This window comes from Haliotis asinina, chromosome 4 (assembly GCF_037392515.1).
Source record: "Haliotis asinina isolate JCU_RB_2024 chromosome 4, JCU_Hal_asi_v2, whole genome shotgun sequence".
NCBI classification, from domain to species: Eukaryota; Metazoa; Mollusca; class Gastropoda; order Lepetellida; family Haliotidae; genus Haliotis; species Haliotis asinina.
In genome coordinates, this window is record NC_090283.1 from 37,371,606 (window position 1) to 37,385,714 (window position 14,109).

At 39.9% G+C, this 14,109-nt stretch overlaps 1 protein-coding gene across 1 annotated transcript in view; it reads right to left on the reverse strand.

Annotated features, from left to right (window-relative positions):
• Positions 1-11,178, reverse strand: part of LOC137281530 (acetylcholinesterase-like) — a 46,154-nt gene extending 34,976 nt beyond the window's left edge. The window contains exon 1 of the mRNA XM_067812812.1: positions 10,963-11,178. The gene's annotated coding sequence lies outside the window, so the exon portion shown is untranslated. The remainder of the gene's footprint in view (positions 1-10,962) is intronic.
• Between the last annotated feature and the right edge of the window lie 2,931 nt (positions 11,179-14,109).

Consider the following 14,109-nt stretch of genomic DNA (forward strand, 5'->3'; position numbering starts at 1 on the left):
ACACATATCATATTGGTTCCATTCGCCATACCGATATATTGACGCATAAACTTGGCAACCGGGAGATCTGATTTTACATTATACCTTCCACGCAAACACAGATACATCGTCCAGCTGTAATAAACACCGAAATCACCCGGTATATTACAGCCATCGTGAGGTGCGACCAGACTGGTTCCGGACCAACTCTACGCTTGCCCTACAACGTAGCATGTTTTGTTCTACCGATGGATTGCCTTTAGTGAATCTCCTTGAAGTTAATTAGTGAACCTTCTACCTAGAAAAGAAATCACCCCATTCCCTGTATAATCGCTTGTAAAGCCGATAATATCCTACAAATCATCGCAACTTATGAATATACGTTAATGTATTCATTATAACATACATACAGCGAAAGTTAATGGAAGTTTAGAACGATTTTTCATGGTAAGATTCCATGGGGGGAAGAGGCAGGCGTCCTCTGTGAGGATTAAATCTTTGTGTCGTTTTCTGTTTTTGCCAGTAATTTGCCCATAAGCCAACGCACTTCAGACAAGCTGTTTGCCAAACGATGCTTCCTGCCAAAGACATAAATGCATATAGTTTGATGCTGCCTGCCTGCTGGATGGAAACGAGAACCTCGTGAGTTCGAATACAGATCTACTGTCCATCACTTTGTTCACTGGCCAAGTCCCCGATTCTCATATACGTATTTATGCTATTGCAGAGGCACCTGTTGATCTCTAAACAAAGGGACATAAGTGTCACCAACTACTGCTTTACAAGTAGTGCATGGGATTCCACAGATGAAGAAAATCTTCAGCATACGAATAACTACATGGGATATTCCTGACGCAAAACATTCCTGTATCTCATTTTATGGAATGTCACTGGCATAGAACAACCCTTCAAGTAATGCCACTAACGCAAAACATTTCTCTATCTAATTGCATGGAATATCATTAACGATCACATTTCTGTATCTCACTGCACAGAATAGTACTAACGTAAAGACATTCTGCTGTATCTAAATGCATACAATATTATTGACGCATAACATTCCTGGATCTCACTGCATAGGATATTACTAACATATAGCATTCCATTCCTGTATGTCACTGTATATAACATTCCCGTGTTTCACTGCATAGAACATTACTGGCATATAACATTCCTGTTTTTCACTGCGTAGAACATTACTGGCATATTACATTACTGTATTTCACTGCATAGAACATTACTGATATATAACATTCCTGTATTTCACTACGTAGAACATTACTGACATATAACATTCCTGTATTTCACTGCATAGAAGATTACTGACATATAACATTCCTGTATTTCACTGCATAGAGCATTACTGACATATAACATTCCTGTTTTTCACTTCATAGAAGATTACTGACATATAACATTCCTGTATTTCACTGCATAGAACAGTACTGATATATAACATTCCTGTATTTCACTGCATAGAACATTACTGGCATATTACATTACTGTATTTCACTGCATAGAACATTACTGATACGTAACATTCCTGTATTTCACTACGTAGAACATTACTGACATATAACATTCCTATATTTCACTGCATAGAAGACTACTGACATATAACATTCCTGTATTTCACTGCATAGAGCATTACTGACATATAACATTCCTGTATTTCACTGCATAGAAGATTACTGACATATAACATTCCTGTTTTTCACTTCATAGAACATTACTGACATATAACATTCCTGTCTTTCACTGCATAGAACAGTACTGATATATAACATTCCTGTATTTCACTTCATAGAACAGTACTGATATATAACATTCCTGTATTTAAGTGTGTGTAGTATCACCATAGTAAAAACATCAGCATGTCTGCATATAATATAACATACTACTACATTATTCTATCTCTGTTCATGTAAGTAATGCCACCGACGTGAAACATTCCTCGATCTAATTGCATGGAATATCATTAATGATAATGTCACTACCTGTATGCCACTGTCTGGCTTTATAGACCACAACAGATTTGTGTGTACACACATGCTGGCTTTATAGATCACAACAGATTTGTGTGGAAACATGCTGGCTTTATAGATCACAACAGATTTGTGTGTACACATATGCCGGCTTTATAGATCACAACAGTTTTGTGTGTACACATGCTGGCTTTATAGATCACAACAGATTTGCGAATACGCCCGCTGACTTAATAGACCAAAACAGACTTGCCTATGCACCCGCTGGCTTTAAGACAACGACAGACGTGCGTATACAAACGCTGGCTTTGTAGATCACCCCGGACTTGCGTATACACACCCTGGTTTTAGAGACCAGAACAGACTTGCGTCTACACAAGTCCTTGTGCATCTTGCAGGCAGCAGATGATTCCTGTGCAGGGAGTAACTCATCTTTGGGACAATTATCTACTATCCTTCTGCAGGGAGAAGCCGATTCTTGGGTGAATTATCTTTTATCCTTGTACGTCTTACAGGGATTAGATGATCCCTGTGCAGGGAGTAATTGATTGTAGGGTAGAAGATGATTTACCCTGTGCATCTTGCAGGGAGTAGTTGGTCCTTGGGTACACGATCGTTTATCCTTGTGCATCCTGCAGGGTAGTGGTTAATCGTTCACAACTTGTATGGCATTTCTGAAAGTTGTGTATGATTAATATACTCGGAAGTACTGGACCTTGGATATTCACAATAATTCAAATGGAGATTATGATCGAGGGTAGTGAGTATTCTTCTCCAATCAAAAGGGTAAGGGTTTCTGTTCGTTTGGGTGATCTTTTCATTCATATATTTCTAAATTGAGTTTTCGAGGCCATAATAAACACTTCACTAGTTCATGCTGGCAATATTCCTCTGATCATTTTCGCCTGACCCTGCCGGAATGGAGAAAAATGCTGATGAAGCAGGTGCGTTGCGTTTATTCGTGCACCGATGAACCTGTAAACGGACATTACAAATTTCCGGGACTCAACCTCTATACACTACACTCACATGCCGAGAGCGTTCACCCATAAATATCAAAGATCGTAGACTGCGAAACTGATCTACAACATTCCATCTGGTGTTCTAGTCCATGATCACTAGCAGAGCAATTGCAAACATAATTTATATTGCGGAACTGAGCCATCACGAAATATAACCATTTATGAAGTGCAGAAGGTCATCTATTGAACAAATATTACACTATGATGATTATTTTTGGTAACGACACCGATTTTCTTTGAAAATAGGTTTACCGTCATGTCATGTTGTTCTTGGTTTTAACACCATTTATTTACAGTGTTCACAGTCGACAAAAAATGTACGCATAATGATAAATGGAGAAATCGAGCCTAAGAACTCGTCGGAGAAAACGAACCGTAGTCGTGTACGGCGGCCACATGGGTTTACCAACAAACAGGTTGCATAGATATGGTCCGAGCTGGACAGTACAACACGATACATGGGTACTGCGGAAATTGGGTAATAGATTATTATGTAAAGATGCCCAAAAGAAAGTAAACCATAGAGTCTGTTTGTCCACTTAACTGTATGAAAAATAGATGTGAAATCGTGGTGAAACATTTCGCACAAATACAACTAAATGCATTCAATGAATTGAAATCTGAGAGAATTTTCTGGGCGTTGACGTTCACACTCGTACAACCGAATGCAGGTGCAGGGCGTTGTAAAAGCTGCTGAGAACACACAGAACACATTAAATGAAGCAGCGTACCACAAAAAGAGTGTGGAATAGGAGGGTGCCATTGGCATGCCCACATTATCATTCAGTGCTACTGCGCGGAGGAGTCCAGATGAGGCTTTGCAAACCCTTGACCCAACAGTATACACCTATATACCACATCCACACATCTGCTCAAATGCGGTTTATTTGACCGGCGTATTAGGATGCCTTCAAGTCATTCTCAATCAGATATAATCGTCCATAGTTTTCACTGAAGCGAATGGTTTCATGGTGACATGGAGACAACATTGCTACATATACACGACCCAGAATATCTGGATGCACGAGATTAACATACTCAACGTAGTGATTTTTCACTTTGAATAGCCTATCTTGGTCAATTTTCATTTCGGGCAATCAAATAATGGTATCTTACTTGTCCGTAAATAAATTTGGATTTCATTTATTATCTACACAAAATGTAGCCATTAAATTTACAATACAATGGTAATAACGCAGAGGTATCTGTCTTTGCTTTCTATCACTTTCTGATAAACAGTCCAGTAAACATTAACATCAAACACCACGCTGATTTATTCTTTCATAATTACATCATCATGATTATGGCAAAAGGCAAGTGGAAAATTAGTCAGGACAAGTTACTTTCTGAAAGTCGGTTGCCCTGTGGCAAATCACTTTTTTAAAATAATGTTGAACCCCTGGTATCTGCTTTGATATAATTGTGTGCGTGCGTGCGTGCGTGCGTGCGTGCGTGCGTGCGTGCGTGCGAGTTTGTGCGCGCAGCAATATGTTATATCTATTTCTCTATTCACATCACCACTGCCCAATGTAATTGTGCTGCTATTATGACATCACATTTCCTTGTTTGTGGACTTACAACTGAACCTTTTAGGTACAGATTTCTGTTAGACTTATAGTTTAAGCTTGAAAATGGACGCGTTAATACAAAGAATGCCATTTTAGGTTGAGGAGTCCCTTCGTGCACTTTTGCTTCACAACCAAACATAGAAATCAATGACTAAAGTTAGTATCATTAGCAAAAAGTTGTGTGTGAATGCAATGAAATTGCATGACACTGAGTTACAGCTGGTTGATCCATGAACAAATGGAAGACAATGGAAGGTTAGTGTGCCAGCTCCTGGTTGCAGGGGAACAGCAGGGGCACACAATAAGTTTGTCTTACACTGACATTACAGTAAGATCTGAACTTACTCGGAACAGTCATGGAAAACCTACAACAATGTAAAAGTACAGCTTGTACAATAATAATATTATAGTGAAAACTGATCAACAGTCAGACCAAGAAATGGGTCTTTGTCAGCTTCTGATTTACATTACCATGACGTAATAGGAATCAACGTCATTTATCTCGTTCATTTACAGATATGTATGTATGTATGTGCGTGCGTGCGTGCGTGCGTGCGTGCGTGCGTGCGTGCGTGCGTGCGTGCGTGCGTGCGTGCGTGCGTGCGTGCGTGCGTGCGTGCGTCAGTGTACCTCCTTACCAAACACTCAAGTGCTATGTCTTTCTTACAACCTTATGCAATCCTTATGACAGAGACTCCGGACTCACGATTTAAACAATTATATATAAAGTATGTTCAGTTAGCTAGATCGTTACGGACTCTGAGGTAAGCTGATAGCCCAACCCAGAATACAGACAGATGGTTTACTCTTCGTGTGCATGTTGCCCCTGTTTGTCAGATCAAAGGAAACTGGATTTGCGCCAACTGATTATGATGCAGCTTAAATATAACACCAGCACGAGACACATCCAATCTACACCTTCAAAGCGATCTTCCCTCCTTGCTTAAATCAATACTTCATCCAATAGCCGTCGTCTAAATGATTGCAATAATATTTAACGATATTCGAAAATGATAAAGATGATTATAGACATACACTGAGGTATAGAGTAATGGGTGGACACGAAAAAGGAAGAGCTGAAGGTAGCTCCACAATTAACAATTTTGCGATGACTTGACCATTCATGGGTTATATTTCTACCAACTTTGTGCAACATTGAAAGGTGCACACTACTAAATAATCTGACAAATTTGTTTAGTGTAATATTAAAAGTTGAAATGACTTGATCCACGATATATTAGCTATTTAGGTCGTTGGTCAAGATTCGTGCACAATGAATACAAAAGTTATAGCCAAGAAAAAGACATCGATCAGAATGGCTCGCAAACGACAGGACAAAGGGTGCTGTCGAAGGACAATATGCAGTGCATATGCATTGGCCCCGCTCTGTATAATAAAATACACACCGAAAACCCTGTTATGCGTTCCAATGTACATTCGTTACATTCATTAGTTAGGAAATCACATGGCGCGAGAAGGGGGGATAGTTTATTTATGTCAACCTCTGTAATGTGAGGAACACAACATTTCGGAGTATATCATCACAAAAGGTGCTTAGGTATAGTTTATTCATGAACATTTTCCCGCATAATATTTATTAACTACCTCTCTAAACTGACATATTTATCAATTCAGGGGGACACTTTCTAGTCAAACACACTTTCAGGTTTGGTTCCGACATCGGCCTATGTGTGATAGGCATTAATCAAGGCTGATATGACATATGGAGGTGGATCCTTACGTTTACTTGCATGATCCATACTCTATTGAACGGGCATGTATCAAGTGTCAGTGTCAGATGTAATAAAACCAAATTGTACCATTTCCTTTATTTGTAATGTATGAGGTACAATGAACTGAGTGAGTGAGGATTTTGGAACACTATTTCGCCGTATCAACGGGGAACACAAATAAATGGTAAGTCATCATGTCTTGTGATATTTCATTCCACATTTAGGTGAAGGGTACACGCATGTTTTGACTACCTATAATATTAGTAGAATCCGAGCCATACTATAGTAGAACTAATACCGGGAAGGTAACTGGCCCTCGATTCTGATGTCCAGAAATGTGTTATCCTGACAATATCTGGGAGAGCGCACGCACATCAACACTCACGCATATGTAATACAACAAGATTGCATACCTGTTTTGGTCTGTCGGAAGGCTTAAGCGGCTTTATGCAATAGTTCACTGGGATGGTATGCTTGAACAAAGGAGTAAATATCGAGAAATTAACCTGATGAAAATTTAGTAACTGTTACTATTGCATTCGCGACGTGGTTCGCAAAACATGCAAACAGTACTGTTGACGTCAGGGATCTAAACGCGCTGCATCTCACTGCGGGATATCCCAATGAGGACGAAAATAGATACTCAACTTCTTGCAGAAAATATCATAATGACAAAAACACCATTTTGACATCAACTCAAAGGTCAGTTTTCTTGTGACTATTATTTCTCTCAAACCTTATCAACGTTACAATACATGAGGTAGGCTCCGAATACCTTTTTGGATACAATATGATTATGAATTGAGTCTTTTAATATCAATTCTATACACCCACAAAGTTAAACTGCATGTTCATTACATATTCCCCTTATATCATCTCAGCGGTGTTCCGTTATTTACTCAGTTGGAAACCTGGACACGAACCGTCTACATGGAGACAAACATACCAGAGACTAAAAGGGAAAAAATGCAACAGAAAAGAGCATGATCACAATATATGAGAAAACATAACTGAATGAATAACAGATGGATTGGATGAATTTCATATGTCGTTGCTAAACCTTTACTAAAACCAGTCGCCACTTCCAAGAGCGGACACACTTTACAAACTTTCAACAATGGTCGTCATTTCCTATGTCGTCATATACTAATCTGACAATGTCTGGCAATAAATACCCCCATGACAAGTATCAAGTGTCTAGCATTAAGAGAAGTTAACCCACAACTCTCGTGGAGGGTTTCTAGAAGTGTGTGTATTGTGATTAAACACTAAGTACCTACATAACAGAGTTAAAACATTCAATACTGAGAACTAACTGTTGCTTTGCAGACATTTTATACTGAAGTACCGAGTATTGAATATTACTCTCTGTAAGGACATAACTTTAGGTAGGTATTGTATGTATACCCTTTTATTGTAGTTAGTAAATGGTGTACTTCCTGTGACCTCCATAGCAAGCTCTGCACCATAAACGCAAGGGTCTGCACGTGACATCAATAGTAGACTGCACACCATAAACATAAGGAACTAACTGCACGTGACATCTATAGTAGACTGCACACTATAAACACAAGGAACTGCACACCATGAACACAAGGAACTGCACGTGACATTAACATATAGACTGTACAATGTTTTCACTAGACAATTTAATATTGAAAAGCAAAACACCGTTATTACCAATCTCCATCTATAACACCCAAAGTCAGTTATCAGCATTCATTCACTCTTGATAAGGAGGGAATATATTTCCATATCTATCTCGTAGTAGACAGATAGTGTCTACACCAGATTTCAGAGGTGTATTGTGGCGTCTCAGTGTTTTGGTTGCAATTTTCCATTTTGTGTCGGGATATCCTGGTTATAGCTCCTGTAGGCGATTAATACATTACATACATTTCTAACTTTCCTAAAGGTCGCATAGGACTAATATCGTCCAGTTGTGCACTCAAACTTAGCATTGCGTGCATAGTAATCAGCAAGTGTTGTAAGCTTTGGCACATTATGATACCATTCCGCAGTTTAATAGGGTACCCAACTCTGACACATTATGGTACCATGTCCCAGTTTAATAGGGTACCCAGCACTGACACATTGTGATACCACACCGCAATTTAGAGGGGTACTCAACTCTGACACTTTGTGATACCATGGCGCAGTTTATAGGGTACCCAACTCTGACACATTGTGATACCAGAACTCGGGAGATACGGTCTGTCACATGATATATTGCGTAAAGAAAACATTTATAAACACCTGAGAGTGGAAAATGTAATTCTTGGCAATTCTGAAAGCATCTTCATAAACCTTATCTATTGCGCAGATACTGCACGTTGAGAAGTTACAACGCATCCACCCTCTCGACAATGCTTAACAGCGCATTTTGTGGATTCTGTTTAGAAAAACCTGTTCAGTGACATTACGTTTTGCTCTTTACGGTGTTTTCCTATGATACATGTTATTGTATCCAAATTGCGTAGATCGATGCTCCTGCTGTTGATCACTGGGTTGTCTGGTCCAGATCCATAATTTACAGACCGCCGTCATCATAGCTGGGATACTGCTGAGCGTGGCGTAAAACTAAACTCACTCACTCTGATACTACACAACAATCAGCATGTCGTGTTGACATAATGTATCCTGCTAACAACAGTATCTATATCGTGTTGATGTAGTGTATCTTACTAACAACGGTATCTATGTCGTGTTGATGTAGTGTATCCTACTAACAACAGTATCTATGTCGTGTTGATGTAGTGTATCTTACTAACATCAGTATCTATGTCGCGTTGATCTAGTGTATCCTACTAACAACAGTATCTATGTCGTGTTGATGTAGCGTATCCTACTAACAACAGTACCTATGTCGTGTTGATGTAGTGTATCTTACTAACAACAGTATCTATGTCGTGTTGATGTGGTGTATCCTACTAACAACAGTACCTATGTCGTGTTGATGTGGTGTATTCTACTAACAAAAGTATCTATGTCGTGTTGATGTAGTGTGTCCTACTAATAACAGTATCTATGTCGTGTTGATGTAGCGTATCCTACTAACAACAGTACCTATGTCGTGTTGATGTAGCGTATCCTACTAACAACAGTACCTATGTCGTGTTGATGTAGCGTATCCTACTAACAACAGTACCTATGTCGTGTTGATGTGGTGTATCTTACTAACAACAGTATCTATGTCGTGTTGATGTGGTGTATCCTACTAACAACAGTACCTATGTCGTGTTGATGTGGTGTATCCTACTAACAACAGTATCTATGTCGTGTTGATGTACTGTGTCCTACTAACAACAGTACCTATGTCGTGTTGATGTAGTGTATCTTACTAACAACAGTATCTATGTCGTGTTGATGTAGTGTATCCTACTAACAACAGTATCTATGTCGTGTTGATGTAGTGTATCCTACTAACAACAGTATCTATGTCGTGTTGATATAGTGTATCCTACTAATAACAGTATCTATGTCGTGTTGATATAACGTTTATTACTAGACAGTCGCTGTGATGTTCTTGTATGTCGTACATTACACAACAGTCAGTGTTGTGTTGATACAGCGTATACTAGAGATACTACAAAATAGTCACTATATGGTGTTGATATAGTGTTTACTTGCAATCAGTCATTATGTCGTAGCGTATACTACAGATACTACAAGACAGACACTATGTGATGCTGACATAGTTTAACTACCAAACAGTCACTGTGACGTTTTGATAAAGTGTGTACTATCCAACAGTCATTATGTCATGTTGATATAGTGTGCACAACTAAACTGTCACTATTTTTTGCTGAAAAAGAGTATGTTATATAACAGTTACTCTGTGCTGATGAAATGGTGTTTACTATACAACAGTCACTATGTCATGTTGATATAGTCACTGTCTCGTGTTGGAATGGTGTTTATAACACAACAATCACTTTGATATAACGTATATACTTCACAACAGTCACTACGTTGTGTTGACATAGCGTTTATTATACAACAGTGACCATCTGGTGTTGAAATAAGTTGTTTTAGGCCGTAATCCGATCATTGTCTACTGGCGTTATGGGCTAGTGTGACATACCTGAGAAGTTTGATCGTGTCTGTCTTGAAGTGTTGTCTAACTCATATAAGACTTACTGTCCGTTGCAAAATCATCTGTGAATTCAGTTTACCTTCTTGTAAAATATATGCACACTGAAACTATTCGCTGGCACATGACAATTACTTTAATCTCTTTTACGATTAGGAAAAGTTGATGTTCGATGAGACATCGGTGACTGACTTAACCGATCGTATGGTGGTGGCTCGGCAGCCATCATCCTTCATTCCAAACAGAATAGTAAACTGAAAAACATGTTATAGTTTTGTACAGTACGAGCACAGACACCCGTGAGTGGAGAATACGCCGCTTACCTCAGACATAAGGACATCTGCTATAATTTTCTGTCAAGGTATCGGCCGTTTGCTGGACACTGAATACCTTTTCCATATCCTTTCTTATTAACAACATAGTCATACGAATGTATGCTAACGCATGAAGCATGACCAATGACACCAAAACGATGTAAAGGGCTCGTGAACTGCCTTACTTGAAAAATCTGTCTGCCGAGCACACTGTGCATCCGCATCCAAGTCAAACTGAGGCATGCTTATCTATGTTCTACGTACGTACCTAGAAGTTGTAGGTGACTTTACCACGGTACCTCTTCCAGTTTATTGGGACGTGTTGTGAGGGTTTCCGTGTAATCCCATGTTGCACGCGATCCTTGTTTAATCCACGCAAATCCTACACTGAGCCTTACAACCGAACTTCACCCGTAGGCCGCAAGGTCTGTGGTGTGAGGAAGTCGGTGAGGTACGCACAACAACAGGGCAATGGGATTAGATTCACCACCGTAGGTGTAATCCACTCTGAAACTGTAGCTTCTAAAGCTATTAATAGCCTCGCGTTCACGTCTGCTCCTGCCTCTCACGTGCTTACGACTAGAATAGATCTGTAAACCAGATTGACTTCTGTACTCCCTCCCAGAGAAATGTTGACAAACATACATTTGGGAATTTGCCTGCTACGTGAGTATTTCTAGACTGATTAGCCTTTGGTATGCACTATATATAATGACTGATGAATGCAGTGATGGTTTGCCTTTAGTGGTAGCAGAGACCATATAATCTATTATATGGTCTCTGGTGGTAGATCCAATGTGAATTCAGATTACAAGTTATCTCATGCTGTTAAACCATTCATGAGAGTAAGTTATAAAGCAATAATGCATGTGCATTGTAATATTAGGGAAACAATCAGATCGTGTTGTGTGAATCTATTCAACCAAATCTGGATCAACACTTTGCTGTGTTAAGCACGGACGTAGAGGAGTTGCTTCCCTTTGACCTCTGGTAGCCTCCTCTCTGGATTTTATTTCACAAATGGTTTCATTTGGCGATACGAGCATGCGTTGATACTGCTGCACACACACGCGCACATACACACATATACTCACACGCAGATTGGTGTTTTACGTGTAGATAAAGACATGTGATGCTATTGGTGAATGCACACGTACACGCACACGCACACGTAGACACACACACGAGTTGTTGCAGATAAAGGCATGCACTGCTATTGGTGCACACACACACGCATATACCACATGCAAACACAGTGTTGTTTTAAGTGTAGAAAAATACACGTAATGCTATGTTTGTGCCATCATCTGTTAACATGCACACAGGTGGGGAGAGTATGATGAAAGTTGCGCCATCATCTGTCCACATGCACACAGGTGGGGAGGGTATGATGTAGGTTGTGCCATCATCTGTCCACATGCACACAGGTGGGGAGGGTATCATGTAGGTTGTGCCATCATCTGTCCACATGCACACTGGTGGGGAGGGTATGATGTAGTTTGTGAGATCATCTGTCCACATGCACACAGGTGGGGAGAGTATGATGTAGGTTGTGCCATCATCTGTCCACATGCACACAGGTGGGGAGGGTATCATGTAGGTTGTGCCATCATCTGTCCACATGCACACAGGTGGGGAGGGTATCATGTAGGTTGTGCCATCATCTGTCCACATGCACACAGGTGGGGAGAGTATGATGTAGGTTGTGCCATCATCTGTCCACATGCACACTGGTGGGGAGGGTATCATGTAGTTTGTGAGATCATCTGTCCACATGCACACTGGTGGGGAGGGTATCATGTAGTTTGTGAGATCATCTGTCCACATGCACACAGGTGGGGAGATATATCATGTAGTTTGTGCCAACAACTGCGCACATGTGGTTTGTGCCATCTGCTACGCACAAGCACACGGGTGGGAAATGTAGTATGTACGTTGTGCAGTCAACACATATATATGTTGCTTCCCAGCTGTTTGTCTGTCATGGTACTTGTGAAACATAGCCAACAGTAATCGTACACAGTACTATATGGGTTATTCAAATGCCAAAGATCTTAATAAAGTCAGGAAAGTGATTTACTTCCTGTGACAGAAGTGACAAATGCTTACGACAATTGATGGTAATGACGTCATCCTTCAAGGTTATTTCAAAAGCATGTGAACGTGACCAAGGACGCCTTCGCTGAAACCAATCATGTGTCAAAATCGGTGACAGTTGTGACAAGATTTGTAACGGCATTCACCATAATTTCGAGAATTTTGATTTCATTTGTCAATATTTGCGTAAAGCTGGCTGTGTTCCAGTAAAGGTTAGCACTGAGACTGATATTATAGTTGAAAGTCACCGTACGATTCTAGAAATCTAACCCACTCTCTAATATATCTGTATCGAATGGAAACGATCAGACGGCATCCCCCAGGCATATATGTGGCTTTAGACAAACAGTCAAAATGATAAACCTGCCCCGTTCAAACAGATTTTATGTCGGAAAAACCAAGATGTGGACTAATCAAAAGACATTACATCTAAGTCCCCCTCCCTCGTGGGAGTTGCCTGTAATCTGCCCAGTGTACTGTGTATCTACGAAGGCTGGTAGTTTCAAAGGTAAGACGGAAGAGAGTGGATGGCTGGCAAGAACAAATCCTTAAAGTTGGACTTGTGAACTGGTGTTCTTCATTTTGTAGAAGAATGTCTCGACTGTAAACGAGGTTCTGAAGAACCCTCCGGGCTTGTCAGGCATACAGATGCGATATCGGCCATCCACTGTCTGCCTTTGATATCGTGTATATACACCGGAATTGTAATATATTTCATGTAGTCGCTTCTTTAAAATGATTTGTCAGACAAAGGTATTAACTTACCTCATGTAAATTTCTGTTAATTCTTATGCGCTCACTTATATACAGGAAATAATGGCTCGCCACTAATGCTTGCCACAGTTTGGGATGACATTTACCATGCCAAGTACATTTATTCACGGTTCTCCCTCAAATTACATAATGCAAAAGCACTTTCCTGAAATTAAATCACATTCAAAACAACCGTCTTTGATACTTTCAAATCCCCTATTATGAATGTGAAAATCATAAATGAAAAATCGGGCAAAGATAATTTGTAAATCGGTTTTGTAGAAATATACATACAGTATATAAAATAGTATTTGCCGTATTCGGTCACTGTTTCCCCAAACACGCTTTTCAGCAATATTCCAGCAATGTCACTGTTTGGGAAGAGGGTGGAGGTGTGTGGTGTGTGGGGCGTGGTGGTGGGGGAATGGGGGAGAGAGAATTGAATCCCGATCTTTGATGTCACGATCGAACATTATCACTATTGAACTACCCATACGTCAACAAATAATACAATTCATTGCTAATGTGTATATAGACCTAATGGTGTTGATAGAGTGGTTTGTAA